Source organism: Macaca nemestrina, chromosome 9, assembly GCF_043159975.1.
Source record: "Macaca nemestrina isolate mMacNem1 chromosome 9, mMacNem.hap1, whole genome shotgun sequence".
NCBI lineage: Eukaryota > Metazoa > Chordata > Mammalia > Primates > Cercopithecidae > Macaca > Macaca nemestrina.
Genome location: NC_092133.1, coordinates 114959404 through 114976121, shown reverse-complemented (window position 1 = coordinate 114976121; position 16718 = coordinate 114959404). Strand labels below are relative to the sequence as shown.

Genomic DNA, 16718 nt, shown 5'->3' with positions numbered 1-16718 from the left:
TTTCACCATGTTGGCAAAGCTGGTCTTGAACTCCTGACCTCAGGTGATCCTCCTGCCTTGGCCTCCCAAAGTGCTGAGATTACAGGTGTGAGCCACTGCTCCTGGCCATCACTTATTTTTGAAGTGGAAACCAGTCATAAAAGAATAGCAGGAGGAGGAGGAAATTGTCAAAAGTCCACTAGTTCTACAAATGTTTATTACTTGCCACATCAGGCACTTTTTATAGCACTGGGGATATAGCACTGAACAAAATGGGACTTTCAGCAACCTTTTTCCATCGCTAACTTGAGAGCAAGCGGCCTTAAAGACTATATCCCCCGATTTCCTTAATCTCCAACTCGTCTCTGTCCCTCATTATGTATTGTAGGAAAGCTCTAATATAATCTACTACTTTTCCAACATTTCCTGTACTGAGCATTTTCCTTTTTCTCTCCTTTTCTACAGTGTGTTCTAAGGACTTGATATCAATTTTATTTCACCTTTCAAAAAATTGATTTGAGAAATGAAATGCTAAGAAGTTAAAAATGTATCCCTCAAATTTCCTTTTGCATGGAGACCTATCCCTTGCTCTGTGGTCCAAAATTGAGATATTTATGTATTTAGTATTTACCAGGCATGGTCCTAAGAATTTTGTATATATTCGTTCTCTTAATATTTATCTCCACAGCATTAATAAGTAGTATGCCGGTTCCCATTTTGCAGATGAGAAAACAGGCACACAGCAATGAACTAACTTGGAGAGGGCTACACAGATAGTGAAAGGCAGAGCACCGTGCTGCGTCTCAGACAGGGGCTTCCGTCTTTCATCCCAGTCCCTACAAGGCCGCCATCTTCAACTCTACCCTTTAAACAGACACAACCTCAAACCCTCCTCCATCAGAATAAAATCCTCAGGAAATTCTACAAATGCATTCCGCCACTTTCCCCGTGGGCTGCAGGCCTGGGCTGCTGCTCTCCCCGTAAAGGGAACGGATCCCTCTGTGCTCTGGTAGCCGGGCTTTCCCATGCTGGACCCACCGTATGCCATTAGGCGCTAAGATAATGTGATCAAATGGTACCGAGGCCTGAAGGCGGGACACAGGCAGACAGGGACCCTTACTTTTATCAGCTTCTTGGATGATCCTGTGGGAAATGAAGTTTATAAGCCATGTGTGAACCTCAGTTTCTGGCTCATCTGACTTTGAGACATTTCCCATCTGTTTTGTGTTTAAAATGGGCATTTCGTTTGTGGAGGAGCTTCAGATGAGGGATTATGTTAACGCTTGACATGAAAACATTGCCAAAGGTAAGATCACTCAGATGGGATTCCTTGGAGAATCTATTGAAGCTTGTTGCCTAATCCATAATCGGTTTCCCCAGTGCATAGGCATAATCTTGCCTAGTTCTGCTTCTGGCTCAGGGTCTCCTAGAAGTAAAGAAGAAGATTGGCGGGGCTAGGGGTGTGGTAGAGGAGAGGGTGGGAAGTGGTGGCAAAGTAGAGAAAGGGGATGTGGAGACAGGGAGGCAAGGTAAGGAGAAGAGAATGGTTAGAGGGAAAAGTGTCTCAATAGATGTTGATGCGTCTCCATGCTTGTGCGGTGTTGGGAAACTTGGACTGTCTACACTGTTCACAGGAAACAGCCTCAGTTTGATTGATTTTTTTGTGCAATTGCCTCAGCACCATAGAGGGCTCTGCCATGAAGCAGGTCAGCTTCACCACTTCTGCAGAAGGAAGAAGGCACATTTTTGTTCCTTGTATTTCTCCTCCAATCTCTTTGGCTCCCATCCCAACAAAGGTTTTGAAAGATAGAAATTCCTATGTGTGAAGTCAGGAAAACAAAACATGCATAAAACGCTGCAGAAATGCCACATTCATCACTGTTATTAGAGAGCATCTGTAAGCTGGAAGGCTTGAAAGCAGTACTTGAAGGCCAATCCATTACTATTCAAAGAAAAGTATCTTTAATGCAGAGATCTCTGTGCATAATGCCAGGCACCAGCTGGGCTCCATCTCCACAAGAGAACACACGACAAGAGGCAGTGGGGTCAAAAGGCAACATGAAGAATTTGTGTTAAGCATAATATGAATAGACAGTAAAAGTAAAGTCCATTTATGGGTGAAAGAATGTGACAGGTCACCCAGAGCCCAGGGCCTGGAGCCCAAATTTTTTTAAAGGTTTATCCTGAAAATACCTCTGTGGCTCTAGAAATAACTGAAATATCATTTCAGTGCAATGAGTAGTGATTGCTCTACCCCTTCTGACAATCTGGACCCCTGGGCAGTTATTCCACTCAGCTCTAGAGCCCTGGTCACCACATCTGTCTCTCAATGAAGGTGCAAGAGAAAGCACAAGAGCAGGGTGTTGGTGGTAGTGGTGATGACACTGATGGAGACAGTGGAGGTGTTGATGGAGATAGTGGAGGTGCTGATGGAAATGATAGGGGTACTAATGGAGATGGTGGAGGTGCTGATGGAGATGGTGGAGATGCTGATGGAGATGGTGGAGGTGCTGATGGAGACGGTGGAGTTGCTGATGGAGACGGTGGAGGTGCTGATGGAGACAGTGGAGGTGTTGATGGAGATAGTGGAGATGCTGATGGAAATGATGGGGTACTAATGGAGATGGTGGAGGTGCTGATGGAGATGGAGGAGGTGCTGATGGAGATGATGGCAGTACTGATGGAGAGGGTGGAGGTGCTAATGGATATGGTGGAGGTTCTGAAGGAGACGGTGGGGGTTCTGAAGAAGATGGAGGAGGTACTGATGGAGATGGAGGAGATGCTGATAGAGATGGCAGAGGTACTGATGGAGATGGTGGAGGTGCTGATGGAGATGAGGTGGTACTGATGGAGATGGTGGAGGTGCTGATGGCTATGGTGGAGGTTCTGAAGGAGATGGTGGAGTTCTGAAGGAGATGGAGGAGGTACTGATGGGGATGGTGGAGGTGGTGATGGGGATGGTGGAGGTGGTGATAGAGATGGTGGAGGTGCGGATGGAGATGGTGGAGGTGCTGATGGAGATGATGGAGGTACTGATGGAGATGATGGAGTACCAATACAATACAAAGAGTGCCAATTAAAGGCCAGAACTTCATTTTGACAAAGTATGTGGGAAGACTTCAGGGTTGGTGTTAGGTTGATGTCGCTTCCTTTCATCACGCCTCAGAGGGTGTGTGTGTGTTTATGTAGAAGAGGAAGATATTTATAAAGCTCGTTGCCCCTTTTGCAGAGTCATCTTCATTAATTTCACAGTATGTGTGAGGGAGGCCCATAGCTCCTGTTTGACCTTTTAATCTTCATTCTTGGCTTGTTGGGGATTAAAGATAGACTAGGCTTAACACCAACAGTACCTGCCCTTAACAGAGTTTCTGAGAAGCAAAGTCATTGACGATAGAATCTCCATATGGTAATACTACTTCCTTCTTCCAGAATTTTCACAGAAACTTTCCTTTCTGACAATGAAAAATAAAATCAACTCAGACATCAGAAACACTCAGCCTTTTATTTTCGTTTTCTCACCTGAAAGAGAACCTGAGACACCTTGTTGTACTCAGTTCTCCTTGAGTGTGACATTAGGGACTGAGAAAATAAGCAGCAGCTTGATTTTTTAAAGTATAGTTGCCACTGCTGACAGAAGTCAAATTATAACACCAGAAAAGTCTGGTTTTGATTCCCGCCATCTTCCTGGGAGAGTGGGTGGCTTGGTTAATAAAGCTGCGCTCTCACTTCTGGAACTGGATTGGGTTCCCAAGCTTAAACACGTCTGCATTTAATTTGGATCTGCTTGTGTACTCCAGTGAGAAACGGGGCTTAACATATGCACTGTAGATCTGGCTGAAGGGCATTTTTACTGGTTATGGGTGTCCTAAGACACAGGGATTTTAAGCCATTGCTTTTCAAATGTACAGTCTGATTGTGCACATGCCAAACAGAGGGGCGGGAGCAGCAGTGTGGGAGATGGCATGTCACACACACTCATAACAATCGAGCTACATCTAGCCAGGTAATGCTCTCTTTGCTTACAAATCTAGGAAATAAGCCAGAAACTTATCAAAGAATAAGAGTGATTATTGATACTGAATAGCTAAAAAAATGTCTCCTTCCTCTTCGTTTCTGTTTCTGCCAGATGAAGACAAGGGGATTTATATTCAGAAGTGGCTGTTTCTAGAGGACTCAAAATCTTAGTGTAAACTAATGAAATTCATTATATGAACAGAACTAAGAAGAAAAATAACATAATTATCTTCAATAATGTTTTAAAAACATGCTTGGCAAGATTTATCGACCATCCATGTTAAAACATAAGAATTGAGAGAACTTTCTTAGCATGATGAAATATGTTTATTAATACCTCAGCCCTTGCAGTGAGCCAGGATAGCACCACTGCACTCCAGCCTGGGCAACAGAGCAAGACTCCATCTCAAAAACAAAACAAAACAAACAAACAAAAGTCAGCCCAAAGCCTGTGTCTTACTTAGTGGGGAAACACCAGAGGCTTTTCCACTAAGTCAGTAACAAGACATGAGAGTGGCCACTCTCTCCGTTACTGTTTAACTCTGTGCTGAAGTTATTAGCTAATGCAATTGGATAAGAGAAGACAATTAGAGATACAAATTGAAGAGGAAGAGGTAAAACTATTCCTATTTGCAGATGATGTGATTATGTAACTGGAAAACCCAAAAGAATCAGTGGAAAATTCACTCTAAAAACTTTAGTACATAGGTAAGGTATAAAATTCACCTACAGATATCAAAGTTACATGTATATATGCACACATGCATAACTAGTTAGAAAAAGTAATAGACAATAAACCACATTTAAAGTAGCAGAAATACAATATAACTAGACTTAAACTGAATAAGGAATTAGTATTGTTGTAAAACTATTACATATCAATTGTAGGAGAAAGCAGATTAGTCATTTTGTTAGTATTATTACTGCAAATAAAAGAACAGCCCAGTAATGATGAGCACCTTTTGAGCCCAGATTATGAACTCTAATAATCATTTCTTCCTAGAAGGAAGAAAGGTTGACTTCCTGTCTGGGGCTAGCAATATGAAACTTGTGCTTAGTGCATCTTATATTATTTATCAAAACCTACTGGAATTGTGTGAAGAGGACATGGGAGAAAATGTGCATAGGAGCCAACTTGAAGGGACTCTCACTGGCCAAAAACTGCATAATTAGAGAACCAAGAAGATTAATAACTGCAAAAAAGGAAAGATATCAAATATATAAGAACCCATGCATCATAACAATACTCTAAAAAGAACTCATTGATTACTTTTGGAGGTTGTTAAGACAGTAAATTCATTATTCTAAAATTTGTATTAGAAAAAAATTAAATATTTATCTTCCCTTTCCTTTAAGGGCTATATTTCAAAGCAAATACACAGTTGATAGAAGACATTTCTTCCTTAGGGAAGAATTACTGTGAACAAATGCAGAAGAACTGATAGAATTTTAAATAACCACAGTTGTGCAACTCTGATGAAATAATAGATCTAACCAACAATCAGAAATAACAGCTAAACCATTAAGTGAAATATCAAGGGACAAATTTTATAATAAATGAGTTTGCTGGCACCTGAATCCACTGATGTATCCTAACATCACTACAGTTGGGAAGTTGGGAAAGCCAACCATTATGTGCATTCTGATGTGAAGCATTAAGAAGCGCCCAGCACCATCTATGGGACATTGTTTTCTAAACTATGACCCCGGTATAGCCAAGCCTTTAAATCTAACTACAGGTTTGCAACATTATGGAGGGTAGAAGAACATGATCAACAATACCATGAGGAAAAGGGGACTTCTATTGGACAAATGATCCAGTTTCTTCTACAAAGACATGGCATGGGAATAAAAGCAAGAGAGACTATTATAGATTTAAAAAGACTTACCAGACATAACAATCAAGTGCAATGTGTATATATGTGCATGTGTGTGTGTGTGTGTGTGTGTATATATATATATATTTTTTTTTTTTTTTTTTAAGACAGGGGTTTCCCTCGTGTTCCCAAGACTGGGGTGCAGTGGTGTGAACTTGGCACACTGCAGCCTTGACTTCCTGAGCTCAAGTTATCCACCTCACCCTCCCGAGTAGCTGGGACTACAGGTGTGCAATACTATGTCCTTTTTTGTAAGTTTAGTACAGACAGAGTTTCACCATGTTGCACAGGCTGAGCAATGTGCATTTTTATTTGGATTCTGATTTGAATAAATCAATTGTAAAAAGATATTTTTAGACAACCAGGAAAACCTGAGTATGACATTACTGAGTAACCACGGTTAGTTTTGTGGAGTGTAACAATGATATTATAAGGATATGTTTTAGTCTCTATCTGTGAAAGATAAATATGAAAACATTTATGGGAATTATATAATAACTGGGATTAATTTAAAACAAAACAACAAAGTTGGGTCAGGAAAAGAGATTCAGATAAAGCAAGTAGAATGGAGCATACATGTATTGAAAGACTGGGTCACAAGAATTCATTATACCATTTTCTCTATTTTTCTCTCTCTACTTTTGTTGTGTTTGGATATTTACATATAACTTATTTATTTTTTATTTTATTTTATGTATGTATGTATGTATGTATGTATTTATTTATTTGCCATGTGCAGTGGCTCAAGGCTGCAATCCTACAATACCAGCACTTTGGGAGGCCAAGGCAGGAGAATCTCTTGAGGCCTGGGGCTCAAGACCCATCTTGGCAAGACCCATCTCACAAAAATTTAAAAAAATTAGCTGCGTGTGGTGGTGCATGCCTGTAGGCTCAGCTCCCTTGGAGGTTGAGGTGGAAGGACTGCTTGAGCCCAGGAGCTGGAGGCTGCAGTGAGCTATGATCGCACAACTGCACTCCAGCCTGGGCAATAGAGTAAGACCCTGTCTCTTAAAAATAACCCAAAAAACCAAGAAATTAAAAACAAATAATCTTGCTGTTAAAAAGGGACAATATGAAAACACCATGTAACATTTTAAGTGAAAGCTAGAAAGTGAGAATAAAGAATTTATATCGTCTAAATTCAAGAAAGGAAAAGACTGATTGTTCTTTGGCCATAGTCCCAATCTATGAACAAGTCATCTCCAAAATTGCTTTTAAACTCTTCCCAACCATCACTAACAACTTCACTTCAGTACTCGTATTTCTGAAAGTCCGCTAGTCAGAACAGTCTCAGTTCATCAAAAATGCTTTCACAGCTAAAGATCAACCAATCCCCCAACACTTCGATTTCCAAGAGTTTCCCAATCTCCGAACTCCATACTTCCCAAAACCCTGCGTTAGAATCCCAGTTTGGCTTTATTCAAAGGCACTGTAACTTGTAAGTACAGCTCTCCCTGGCAGCAAGAAATATAATCAGGTCTTTGTTTTGTATAATGAGTGGTGGTCTCTTATTTTGACAAGGGAATAAATATACCAAAACAAATTTCAGAAGTCTAATAGAGGCAACAAGACCAAATTTTGGGGCCTTGAACCTGCATTTGTAATCAGTTTAAGTTGCACTGGCCTTTTGAAAGCAAATTCTAGATGCGGCCCAGCCATTGAGTACGAACTCCCATCTTCCCCTTCCCTAAGCAGGGAAAATCAACACAATAAATAAAATTTTGCCCTACTAAAGAGGATTAGGAAGAAGAAGGAGAGAGCAAAGTAGTGTTCGATAAGACACTTCTTAGGTATGACTTGTGGACTTTGTAGTTCATCTTCCATCCTGAAATAAACTGATAATTAATATACATTTCAAAGAAGCATCTACTTTTTTTTCGAGACAGAGTCTCACTCTGTTGTCCAGGTTGGATGGAGTGCAGTGGTACAATCTTGGCTTACTGCAACCTCCACCTCCCAGGTTCAAGTGATTCTTGTGTCTCAGCCTCCCGAGTAGATGAGACCACCAGCGTGTGCCACCTTGCCCAGATAATTTTTTTTGTACTTTTAGTGGAGACGGGGTTTCGCCATGTTGGCCAGTCTAGTCTCGAACTCCTAGTCTCAAGTGATCCTCCTGTCTTGACCTCCCACGGTGCTGGGATTACAGGTGTGAGCCACTGTGCCCTGCCCAGAAGCATCTACTTTTATGTACCTTATATGTACTTTTAAATTTTAATGTTTCTGTCATGAAAAAAAAAGGCTCAGACCACTCTCTTAAAATGTACATTTTGCTTGTAATATTTACACTGAATGAATAAAACAATCGTGTCCCAAACAACACACTTTGATATGTGATTATTCCTGCTTGCAATCTGTAGAAGTTCATGTATAAATGTTGAGACTCCAAAGGAATTATTCTCTGGTCCATAAGCTAAGTAATACTTTTTATTTGAGACCTCAAAATGAGAAGATAACATATATAAAAACAAATGATATGAATGTTGCTTGCATTAATTTGCTCAAGATATAAATTATAAGACTGTTCCTTTTTAACCCTCCTTTTATAAAAGTTATCACCAGTGTATTTGTTCAGGAGTCAATGTCATCTGTATCTTATCAAACTGTGAACAGTTTCTGTATGGTAAATTAGAGAGTTAATACTCAGGAATGTCATACAGCACAGACTTTGCTGATATTCTTTATATATTAAAAAAATGACTTCATAGATTTCTTTGATGACTCTGATTAAATTGTTTTTAGTCTGTCAAACTGATGTAAAAACTTACCACCATCTTGAAATGATCAAAAATGAAATACTCAACTATGTGTAATCGGAGCATGCCACTGAAAAATCAAACTCTTTGTGAATGAATACAGATTTAAAAATAATATTTGGGAAGTTGTGCATGAATATTTTTGAAAATTGAGGCAAACTTGTGGATAGAGTACTCAATACTTTTTCCAGTGGTCTAATTTTTGAAAGTTTTTATAGGGATAACATGTCAAGTACGTTTCTACCTTTACCAACGTGTCCTACTACTATTCCTTTTTTTTTTTTTTTTTTTTTTTTTTTTTGAGACTGGGTCTTGCTCTGTTGCCTAGGCTGGAGTGCAGTGTCAAGATCTCGGCTTACTGTAACCACCAGCTTCCAAGTTCAAGCAATTCTCCTGCCTCAGCCTCCCTCGTTGCTGGGACCACCACACTCAGCTATTTTTATTTTTATTTTTTATTTTTTGTATTTTTAGTAGAGATGGGGTTTCACCATGTTGCCCAGGCTGGTCTCAAACTCCTGACCTCAAGTGATCCACCCGCCTCAGCCTCCCAAAGTGCTGGGATTACAGGCGTGAGCCACTGTGCCTGGCCATACTATTCCTTTTTATTTGTAAGTTGTGACATTCACATTAGTTATTGGTGATGGGTAAAGAGAATGACAATATAAATTAGAGTAAATAAGAAACAATTAGAACAGTACAGTACTGAGACAACTAAATCAAGCAATATGTTCCAAAAGATAATATTTGGAGTGTCATGATGAGAAAAAAGCCATTTAATTTTCTTTTAATTAAAATTTTTGTAGAGACAGGGTCTCACTGTGTTGCATAAGCTGGTCTCAAACTCCTGGTCTCAAGGGATCCTTCATCCCAGGCTCCCAAACTTTTGGGATCTGCAGGCATGAGCCATACACCTGGCTGAAAAAGCCTTTTGTTGTTGTTGTTGTTGTTTTTGTTTTTTGCTTTTTTGAGACGAAGTTTTGCTCTTGTTGCCCAGCCTGGAGTGCAATGGCACAATCTCGACTCACCACAACCTCCGCCTCCCAGGTTCAAGCTATTCTCCTGCCTTAGCCTCCCGAGTAGCTGGGACTACAGACATGCGCCACCACTCCCAGTTAATTTTGTATTTTTAGTAGAGACGGGGCTTCTCCATGTTGATCAGGCTGGTCTCGAATTCTCGACCTCAGGTGATCCACCCGCCTCGGCTTCCCAAAGTGCTGGAATTATAGGCGTGAGCCACCGCGCCCGGCCAAAAGCCATTTTAAAAGAAGGTTCTTCCTTTGACTTTAGGGGTCAGGAACCCCCAGAAATATGTGCATTTTAGAAGGAGAGTCTTTAGTCTGTAAAATTTTCCAAGTGGTCCTTGATTCTGTAGTTGGATGAAGGTCAAATATACAGTGTCAGCCTTTGGATGAGATAGAAACATATCAGCTGATTATCTGGATATTTTGCACAGTATTTGACAGACTAAAATATTCTGCACAAACCACACCAGCAACTATTTGATAATGGAATGAACTTTCTACTTTTACCTGGATATGCCAAGCACTTTTAATAAATCATCCTCATTTTGCAGATAAGAAAACTGAGGCATAGAGAGGTTAAGTATCTTCTGCAAGGCCACACACAACGGTGGTGGGGCTGGGATCTGGGTTTAGGAAAGTGATCCCAGAGCCCTTTTTTTTTTTTAAACCGCCATGTAATTCCATATGCCTTAAGAATAGATTAACTTCAGGTTCACATTTCAAAGTTTAACTCATGATGAACTTTCTTACATTTTTTTGGGGAAAAAAAACAGCTACGTCAGTTGAACCTAATATCTTGTTTGATGCCTCTCTCCTCCATATATGTGTTCTCATTACATCTGTTCATCCATCCTTAGCAATTGGCTTATTGGTTTGTTTTCCCTTCTGGGCTAGAAGTCGTTTAGGACAGAGATTGTGTTTCATGCTTGACTATACCCCTAGCACTTAGCATGAAGTGTGTACATAGTACGTTCTAAATTAGCAGTTGCTGAATAAATAAATGCATTTATTTCTCTTCCTAGCTGTGCATGAAGGAGAATAATCTTAGAAGCTACTGCCTTATCTAGATTTGGGGTTGGTTTTAGATTGTATTTGAATATTTGCCAATGCGAATCTGGCCAGATCAAGAAAAACAGGGTGTTCTAGAAAGTCAGATGCCGTACATACAATACCCTGTCTCATTGTCCTAACTGTATAATCTGAAAATAGTAAGAGGTGATATACCATTATCCTCAAACTAAAATTCTGTAGTTAGGCAATACATGGCTCTAGCCATGATCTTGTACCTAATTAGGGGGCGTGGAGAAAACCAAACCAAACCAACAAAAAACCCAAAAGCTTGTTCTTTTTCTAGCTGCTCAGAGCAAGGTTCTATTTGTAAGTTGAAGTTCGTGAACTTCTCACCATGGCATGCACAATTTGGTTATATTTGGAAGGGAGCGCACCTCCCAGGATAAAGTCCTGGCTTTCCCTAGTGGCTCAAAGTCTGTGGCACATAAAAGGTTAAGAAACAGTGTTTGGGGAAGCTGTGTAATCTGGTAGAAATAACCACATCTTCTGTGCTGCACTATCAAAGCATCCATCTCAGAGCCCCAGCCAGCCATTTACTTCCCTCCCTTTCTGCCATACAAGGTCTTTGAGAAAAGCGAATGTTTTTATTCATTTTTTGTGTTCTAGCACTTAGCACTAAGCCTAAGCCTGGTAAATAGCACTAAGCCTGGTAAATTGAAGCTTCTCAATAGGTCAGAAAAAAAGGAATGGCCTTTACAGTACAGATGCTTCAGTCTTGTGGAATCTTCTAGAATCTTCTAGAATAGACTAATCCTTTATTATCATGTATCTCACTTTCTTTGATTCACACTGTAACTATGAAAAGAAAAAGACCATTGAACTTTAACTATGAAAAGAAAAGACCATTATTTTTCTGACCAACTGGTTTGGTCAATGGTAGGAACAATATGAGTCTTTAGAGCGTTGTTTGTGGCTCAAGTCTTTCGAGGTCCTTTGAAATTATTTCTCTAAAATTCCTTAAACTTCATGTTTTGCTGGGTGCTCTTACGGATGCTTCTGGGGGCGGGCGGGGGGGAAAGCCTGTTACTGGAAACTCACAGGGCTAGAAAGAATTCAAGCCTCATGAAAAGGATAACTAGCATCGGTCAGGAAAACAAGACCTTGGGTCTTAGTGGAAGTGCAGTTATTAACTCGAAGGTGATCTAAGGCATGTCATTCATCCCTGAGGACCTCTATTTCATCCATCTGTAAAGTGAGAGTGCTGGTTTAGATGACCTTTAAATACTCTTTCAGCTCTGGCAATCTATAAATCTTTAACCTAGTTCATTTCCTCTCATGAGCAGGGACAGAGCAGTTTAGCCTGACAGTCTAATAGAAGCAATCTCTTTGGATTAAAGTATCCAAAGTATCTGTACTGGATTTCTCTACATGCACCTCGTATCCATTTTCATGGTTTTTCATCTTATTCTTTGTCCCCAGAGGCTGATCTTTAAAGATTGCATCACCAAGTTCCCTTACCCTCTGGCTTTCAGTTAGGTTTAACCCTTGGGAGACACCAGCAGGAGATAAGAAGGTGAGAGGGAGAGAGATAGAGAGAGGTCAAGGTTTCTACTACCTTCCCTTGTCTCCACTGGAGCCTTCTGGGGGAAGGCGCTGCACTTCTCAGTTCCTTTTCACAATTCCTGCCAGGAGTCCTCAGCCTTAACGACAGCTATGAGAATTGCTGCTGCTCTTCTCTTTAGGTCCAGAGGTGACAGTGGCTTCCTGCTGTTGCTACTCTTGTGGGACTTTACCGTCTCTTGTCGTTGGTTTGTCTCCATCCTGCCCTCATCTTTATAAAAAAGTCATTCATTTAACTCTCTTTCGCCCTTTTTCATTTGAGGAATGAAGTGGGGCAACACCTACACACTTGGCAGAAGAGTGGTTCTGAGAACCTTTCCAGTTGCAATTTTTTATGAAATTGATTAGAAATTCAATTTTTATGAAATTAATTAGATATTCAACTAATAGGATTTTTAAAATTTGTATAAAAAATACAAGGGTATATTGTAGAGTGGTGAAATTAGGGTTTTTACTGTAATCATCCCCGAATGATGTACACTGTACCCATTAATTAATTTCTCATCCTACACCCCTCTCCCATCCTCCCACCCCTCCTTCACTTTCTACCTCTATGCGTACACATTATTTTAGCTCCCACTTATAAGAGAGAACGTGTGGTATTTGACTTTCAGTGAACAGGAATTTATTAAACACTTTCATGGAAGTGGACCGGCACAGCCACCTGATAGAAACTATCTACACTTTTGAAATCGACCATTATGTCTCAGGACAAACAGTCAATGTTGACTAATGTTTCGACCTTTTTAAAGCATTTCCATGAAAATGGTTTCTAGATTCATTGACAGGTCCTGTGGAAGTTAGGGTTGAAGACATCTCTGCTTGTAAAAGTACACTTTAGTTGTGTACACTAAGTTTAATTTAATTGGATTACTCTCCCTTGAAAGATAAAGCTTATGGTTTTTTGTTTGTTTGTTTGTTTAATTGACTCAAGCTGGAGTGTACTGGCACAACCCTGGCTTACTGCAACCTCCACTGCCCGGGTTCAAGCCATTCTCCTGCCTCAGCCTACCGAGTAGCTGGGACTACAGGCATGCGCCACCACACCCGGCTAATTTTTTTGTATTTTTAGTAGAAATAGGGTTTTGCCATGTCAGCCAGGCTGGTTGTTTTTTAATAAAAAGAATACCCACGGTATACGCAAGAGGACTGAACACATTGCCATGTGGTTGACCAGCTGACCAGTGGCATCATTCAAAAATAGACTCTTGGCATGTTAAGGGCAAATTTTCTCCAAAAGGAAATCTGGTGAAACCCATCCTAGTAGAACTATATGTCCTGTGGAAGAATTAGGAGGACAAATGATGCTGAGAGAAGATTCTGAGAATGTAGAAACATAGCACATTGAGATCTCTTATGAAGTCAGAGTGAAAGCGGAATTAGTCATGAGTTCTCTGAAAGACTAAGAGAAATCTAGTTGACTCGCTGATAAATTAGGATTTGAGTAAGTCTTAAAGGTGGAATAAAAATTCACAAGTGAAATAGGGGAGGGAAAAAGGACTTTTAAATGAAAAGGTGAAGCACAAGGAAAGCGACTGAGGAATCACTTAGTCCATTCAGAGTGAGCAAGGAGAAAGAGTTTGTTAGAGAGTACAAGGTAGAGATACAGCTGGAGAACAGATCAGAAAGGTCTGTCTGTGCTACGCCAAAGACTTTGTGCTTCATCCTATAAACTGGGGATGAGTTCCTTTTAGGAGTAAAGTTTTATCTCCCAAAGGGATATGTTTAATTTCTAACTCCTGGTGTTTGAAAAATTGACCTTAATTGGAAATAAAGTCTTTGCAGATGTAATCAAGTTAGGATGAGGTTGTTAGAGTAAGCTCTAATTCAAAATGACTGGTGTCCTTATAAGGAAAAGAAAATGCAGCCCTGTGCAGTGGCTCACACCTGTAATCCCAATGCTTTGGGAGGCCAAAATGGGAGGATCACATGAGACCATGAGTTCAAGACCAACCTGGGCAACGTAGTGAGACCCCATCTCTATAAAAAAATTTTAAAATTAGCTGGGCATAATGGCATGCATCTGTAATCCCTGCCACTTGGGAGGCTGAGGTGAGAGAATTTCTTGAGCCCAAGAGTTCTAAGCTGCAGTGAGTTATACCGCACCACTGCACTCCAGCCTGAGCTGGAATAGAGACAGAATGAGGCTCCGTCTCTGTTAAAAGAAATTGCCCCTAATCATTTATTCATGAGTCTGTCCAAGCCAATGTGGTAATCCATCCTACAGTTGCTAATAAGAGGATCGAGGGGATGACAAGCAGGGAGCAAAGGGAATAAAGTTAGTGAGTATGTAGTCACCAGGTGGATATCACAAGGCAAGCCCTCAATGCTTGGTTATTGATATTAGTATTGGGCCAGTGGCAGTGGCTCACACCTGTAATCCCAGCACTTTAGGAGGCCAAGGTGGGAGGGTCATTTGAGGCCAGGTGTTCGAGACCAGCCTGGACAAAATAGCAATACCACGGCTCTACAAAATTAAAAAGAGAAAGAAAACTCCAAGTGAAGACAGCGAGAGACTGGAGTAAGTGATGCAGCCACAAAACAAGGATCTCAAAGGATTGAGGCCACAACTCGAAGGAAGGAAGAGGCAAGGAAGGATTCTCCTGAGACTGTCAGAGGTAGCATGGACCCATTTACACCTTGTTGTTGAACTTCTGGCCTCTAGAGCTGGGAGACAGTAAATTTCTATTACTTTCAGTTACCTAATTTTTAGTATTTTGTTATATGTTTACATAAGTACCTGTATGGACAAGGATTGTTGTATAACTGGATAAAGCGAGCCAAGGGTAAAACAATAGGAAGTGGAGACATTGTGGCCAACTAGAGAGCTTGTGTTCATCTTCACATTCAAATATTGTTAAAACAGGACCTGCAGCAAACAAAGAATCTGTGGACCAAATTAGACCCATTAGCTCCCAAGAGTATGACTTCAACTATCCATTGGGAGGAATTTAAGAGTTTTAAGTTAAATGCTGTTATTAGTTTTGCATTGAGTAGAAGAAACACAGACTGTGAGCGTTTTTTGTTTTTTGTTTTTTCCTCTGCTCTCACACCACAGCAATTAACGCAGAAGACTTTTGTGACCAAATATGTGGGGATTTCTCCCCACCAAGAAGCAAACAATTAGTTCTGCAGCAGATACCAGTGACTCACCCTCTAGCCCAATTCAATTCTGATACTATCTACCTGGAGATAGCATCAGATTCCACAGGTTGAGGACTCAGTCCCCATGACTGACAACCTCCTCCAACTTCAGATACCAATCACAAGTCCCAGGTTGTCTTACCTGTGCTTATGACTAACCACTATAAATCAGGGATCCCACAACCCCCTCCTCTGGTTCCAGTAATTTGCTAGATCGACTCACAGAACTCAGGAAATACTTCCATTTACTTACATTCATTATAAAAGGTATTACAAAGGATACGGATGAAGAGATGCATAGTGGGAGGTATGAGGGTAGGGAAGTAGAGAATCCATGCCCTATCTGGGAGCTCCACCCTCCAGGAACCTCCACATGTTCAGCTATCAGGAAGCTCTATGAAGCCCAGCTTCTTGGATCTATTACAGGACAACCATGTAGAAATATAACTGGATAAAAGAGTATGATCTCATACTAATAGACTAAGTGGGGAAAGCAGCCAGGCCTGTCTGTTCAGATTCCTCTTGTCCTTTCTGTGCAGCGTTCCTTCCTTTAGGGTATGGGACTGGACCCCTTCTGAAATGGGGGTCTTATAACCTACATTCAGACAAAGTAGGTCAGAGAATTTCTTCACGGAAAGGTGGGAGAAGATTTGAGTCCTGTCTTGGGGAGAACAAGAAGCATGTGAGAGGAAAACAGAAGAAGTTCAGAGCGAGAGATTCTATTTTCTGAGGTCTGCTTCTGAGGCCTAAAGTGTGTCAACATTATAGCAAAGACCGTAACAAAGGATATGGGAGTTAAGAGCCAGGAACTACAGGAACTGTAGAGGAAAATACACACACGCACACATGTGTGTGCAATGCAGGTGCGTGCAAGGGGACTTCAAAAAACTTGTAGAAAAATAGAATTAAAAGATTAAAAATAAAATACATAAACGTTATTTCTCAACATAAGCTCTACAAGTTCAAGACACTTTTGTAAGTGATGATGGTGTATCTCATAATATCACACGCACTGTGGAAAAATTGCTCTGGTGGCAATGAGGAAGATAAATTAAAGGAGAGTGAGGAGAGTTAATAAGGAGAGTTTGGTATTGACCAGGTGAGAGATGATTCAGATGTAGACCAAGACAAGGGCAGTGGATACAGAGAGGAGAGGCTGTAGGATCAACAGCACTTGAGTTTTAAAGAGGAGAAGTTGGATTGGGAAACGGCACTGGATAGGTAGTAGCAAGAATGAATTATTTCCTGTCATGACTATGCTGTGTAACAAACCACCTTGAAACTGAGAGTCTGAAATA

General features: G+C 40.7%; 1 long non-coding RNA gene across 2 annotated transcripts in view; it reads left to right on the top strand.

Annotated features, from left to right (window-relative positions):
* Positions 1–16718, top strand: part of LOC105479964 (uncharacterized) — a 295667-nt gene that overhangs the window by 246865 nt on the left and 32084 nt on the right. The window lies entirely within an intron of this gene.